Here is a 4,880-nt window from a genome sequence, read left to right on the forward strand (position 1 = left end):
ATGGAATTTAATCCTGACAAATGCGAGGTGATTCATTTTGGAAGGAATAATGCAGAGAGGAGCTACGTGATAAAAGGTAGACCGATTAGGAGTATAGAAATACAGAGGGACCTGGGAGTGCAGGTTCACAAGTCTATGAAGGTTGTGACACAAGTGGAGAAGGTTGTGAGGAAAGCTTATGGAATGCTAGCCTTTATAGGAAGGGGTATAGAGTATAGGAGCTGCCGTCTAATGCTTCAGTGGTACAGAACGTTGGTTAGACCGCATTTGGAGTACTGCGTCCAGTTCTGGTCACCTTACTACCGGAAGGACGTGGAGACCCTGGAGAGGGTGCAGAGGAGGTTTACCAGGATGTTGCCTGGCATGGAAGGACTGAGTTACGAGGAAAGGTTGGAGAAACTGGGACTTTTCTCCTTGGAAAGACGGAGATTGAGGGGAGACATGATAGAGGTATATAAGATACTGAAGGGAATAGATAGAGTCAATAGTGAGAGGCTGCTACCTAGACTGGGTACAATTACGAGAGGTCATGATCTAAGGGTGAGGGGGAGAAGTATAATTTGGATATGAAAGGAAGGTTCTTCACGCAGAGGGTCGTGGGGGTGTGGAACGCACTACCGAGTAGGGTGGTGGAGGCAGGAACGTTGGACTCGTTTAAGGTTTACTTAGATAGACACATGAGCGAAACGAGGATGGAGGGTTATAGTAGGGGGTATTAAATAGGGTCAGAGCCTTGGGAGACACCGGAAATGCAGACTTATATGTTAACGTTTTTGTCTTTTATTCCGCAGGTGGAGGTCCACCTTGTTGTCAAACGAGGGGCATGCACACGGTGGGTCGTGCGTGGGCTGCTCTTGGAGGTTCCGGGAGTGGCCTAGTACTTTGTGTCGGTGTGTGTGCTTGATCCTGGACCAGTAGACGGGCGCCGCAACAGCTCAGTGACGAGCACTGCTAGCTGTGCAGATACATGGATTTGGGCTGTGTCTGTGGGAGTTTGCGCAGTCTCCCTGTGGTTGTGTGGGTTTCCTCCGGGCGCTCCGGTTTCCTCCCACACCCCAAAGATGTGCTATTAGGCTGATTGGTTTACCAAATTGACACTATTCTCCCTGAATCTGGCTAAGTTAGCGGTTCCACTTGCAGACACGCAGGGCAGGGTAGGTGTAGGAGGATATGGCGGTGTGGGCTTGTTGGGCCGAAGGGCCTGTTTCCCGTGCTGGGTTGTTCTTTGTTCTTTGTAAATGGTTCATGTTTTCCCCTCGCTTCTCCAGGGACAATGTCCAACTGGTTAATGTTCTCCCCGGTTGGCTAATGTTTTGCCCGAGTGGTTAATGTTTTCCCCTCGCTTCTCCAGGGACAATGTCCAACTGGTTAATGTTCTCCCCGGTTGGCTAATGTTTTGCCCGAGTGGTTAATGTTTTCCCCGACTGGTTGATGTTTTCCCCGACTGGTTAACGTTTTGCCCCTGCTTCTCCAGGGATTATGTGCAACTGGTTAATGTTTTGCCCGACTGGTTAATGTTTTCCCTGACTGGTTAATGTTTTCCCCAACTGGTTAATGTTTTCCCCGACTGGTTAATGTTTTCCCTGACAGGTTAACGTTTTGCCCCTGCTTCTCCAGGGATTATGTGCAACTGGTTAATGATTTCCCCTGCTTCTCCAGGCTCCAGTCCAACTGGTTAATGATTTCCCCCTGCTTCTCCAGGGCCCAAGTCCCACTGGTTAATGTTTTCCCCATGGTTGGTTCATGTTTTCCCTGGTTGGTTAATGTTTTCCCAAATTTTGTTAATGTTTTGCCCCTGCTTCTCCAGAGACTAAGTCCGACAGGTTAATGCTTTCCCCAAGCTTCTCCAGGCACCAAGTCCAACTGGTTAATGTTTTCCCCCTGCTTCTCCAGGGCCCAAGTCCCACTGGCAAATGTTTTCCCCATGGTTGGTTCATGCTTTCCCCACGGTTGGTTAATGTTTTTCCCGACTGGTTAATGTTTTGCCCGACTGGTTAATGTTTTCCCCACGGTTGGTTAATGTTGTGCCCCTGCTTCTCCAGGGAGTATGCCCGACTGGTTAATGTTTTCCCCTCGGTTCTCCAGGGACCAGGTCTGACTGGTTCATGTTTTCCCCCTGCTCCTCCAGGCACCAAGTCCAACTGGTTAATGTTTTCCCCTCGGTTCTCCAGGGACTATTCCTGCCTGGTAAATGTTTGGAAGAACTGTTACTTACGTGGCGAAAAACCGCAGCAGGCGACGGTGCAGAGGGACCTCAGGGTCCTTGTGCATGAGTCGCAAAAACCCAGCCTGCAGGTGCAGTAGGTGGTCAGGAAGGCTAATGGGATGCTGGCCTTCATAGCGAGGGGGATTGAATATAAAAGTAGGGAGGTCTTGCTGCAGCTGTATAGGGCATTGGTGAGGCTGCAGCTGGAGTACTGTGTGGAGTTTTGGTCGCCGTACTTACGCAAGGATACTTTGGCCTTGGAGGGAGTCCAGAAGAGGATTACCAGGCTGATACCAGAGTTGATGGGGTTGAGCGATGAGGAGAGGCTGAATAAACTAGGCTTGTATCCCGAACCCTGAGCCCTGACCCCAACTTCAGCTCCCGAACCCTGAGCACTGACCCCGAGTTCAGCTCCTGAACCCTGATCCCTGACCCCGAGTTCAGCTCCCGAACCCTGAGCCCTGACCCCAACTTCAGCTCCCGACCCTGAGCCCTGACCCCGAGTTCAGCTCCCGATCCCTGAGCCCTGACCCCGAGTTCAGCTCCGGAACCCTGTGCCCTGACCCCGAGTTCAGCTCCCGAACCCTGAGCCCTGACCCCGAGTTCAGCTCCCGAACCCTGAGCCCTGACCCCGAGTTCAGCTCCCGAACCCGGATCCCTGACCCCGAGTTCAGCACCGGAACCCTGATCCCTCACCCAGAGTTCAGCTCCCGAACCTTGAACCGCGTCCCCGAGTTCAGCTCCCGAACCCTGAGCCCTGACCCCGAGTTCAGCTCCCGAACCCTGAGCCCTGACCCCGAGTTCAGCTCCCGAACCCTGAGCCCTGACCCCGAGTTCAGCTCCCGAACCCTGAGCCCTGACCCCGAGTTCAGCTCCCGAACCCTGAGCCCTGACCCCGAGTTCAGCTCCCGAACCCTGAGCCCTGACCCCGAGTTCAGCTCCCGAACCCTCATTCCTGACCCCAAGTTGAGCTCCTGAACCCTGAGCCCTGACCCCGAGTTCAGCTCCCGAACCCTGAGCCCTGACCCCGAGTTCAGATCCTGAACCCTGACCCCGAGTTGAGCTCCCGAACCCTGAGCCCTGACCCCGAGTTCAGCTCCCGAATCCTGAGCCCTGACCCCGAGTTCAGCTCCCGGACCCTAAGCCCTGACCCGAGTTCAGCTCCCGAACCCTGAGCCCTGACCCCGAGTTCGGCTCCCGAACCCTGAGCCCTGACCCTGCGTTCGGCTCCCGAACCCTGAGCCCTGACCCGGAGTTCGGATCCAGAACCCTGAGCCCTGACCCCGAGTTCAGCTCCCGAAACCTGAGCCCTGACCCCGAGTTCAGCTCCCGAACCCTGAGCCCTGACCCCGAGTTCAGCTCCCGAACCCTGACCCCGAGTTCAGCTCCCGAACCCTGAGCCCTGACCCCGAGTTCAGCTCCCGAACCCTGAGCCCTGACCCCGAGTTCAGCTCCCGAACCCTGACCCCGAGTTCAGCTCCCGAACCCTGAGCCCTGATCCCGAGTTCAGCTCCCGAACCCTGAGCCCTGACCCCGAGTTCAGCTCCCGAACCCTGAGCCCTGACCCCGAGTTCAGCTCCGGGACCCAAAGCCCTGACCCCGAGTTCAGCTCCCGAACCCTGAGCCCTGACCCCGAGTTCAGCTCCCGAACCCTGAGCCCTGCCCCCGAGTTCAGCTCCCGAACCCTGACCCCGAGTTCAGCTCCCGAACCCTGAGCCCTGACCCCGAGTTCAGCTCCCGAACCCTGATCCCTGAGCCCGAGTTCAGCTCCCGAACCCTGAGCCCTGACCCCGAGTTCAGCTCCCGAACCCTGAGCCCTGACCCCGAGTTCAGCTCCCGAACCCTGAGCCCTGACCCCGAGTTCAGCTCCCGAACCCTGAGCCCTGACCCCGAGTTCAGCTCCCGAACCCTGATTCCTGACCCCGAGTTCCGCACCCGAACCCTGAGCCCTGACCCCGCGTTCAGATCCGGAACCCTGAGCCCTGACCCCGAGTTCAGCTCCCGAACCCTGAGCCCTGACCCCGAGTTCAGCTCCCGAACCCTGAGCCCTGACCTCGAGTTCAGCTCCGGTACCCTGAGCTCTGACCCCGAGTTCAGCTCCCGAACCCTGAGCCCTGATCCCGAGTTCAGCTCAGGAACCCTGAGCCCTGACCCCGAGTTCAGCTCCCGAACCCTGTGCCCTGACCCCGAGTTCAGCTCCCGAACCCTGAGCCCTGACCCCGAGTTCAGCTCCCGAACCCTGTGCCCTGACCCCGAGTTCAGCTCCCGAACCCTGAGCCCTGACCCCGAGTTCAGCTCCCGAACCATGAGCCCTGACCCCGAGTTCAGCTCCCGAACCCTGAGCCCTGACCCCGAGTTCAGCTCCCGAGCCCTGACCCCGAGTTCAGCTCCCGAACCCTGAGCCCTGACACCGAGTTCAGCTCCCGAACCATGAGCCCTGACCCCGAGTTCAGCTCCCGAACCCTGAGCCCTGACCCCGAGTTCAGCTCCCGAGCCCTGACCCCGAGTTCAGCTCCCGAACCCTGAGCCCTGACCCCGAGTTCAGCTCCCGAACCCTGACCCCGAGTTCAGCTCCCGAACCCTGAGCCCTGACCCCGAGTTCAGCTCCCGAGCCCTGACCCCGAGTTCAGCTCCCGAACCCTGATTCCTGACCCCGAGTTCTGCTCCCGAACCC

Source organism: Carcharhinus amblyrhynchos, unplaced genomic scaffold (genome assembly GCF_965287045.1).
Source record: "Carcharhinus amblyrhynchos unplaced genomic scaffold, sCarAmb.v2.hapA scaffold_47, whole genome shotgun sequence".
Lineage (NCBI taxonomy): Eukaryota > Metazoa > Chordata > Chondrichthyes > Carcharhiniformes > Carcharhinidae > Carcharhinus > Carcharhinus amblyrhynchos.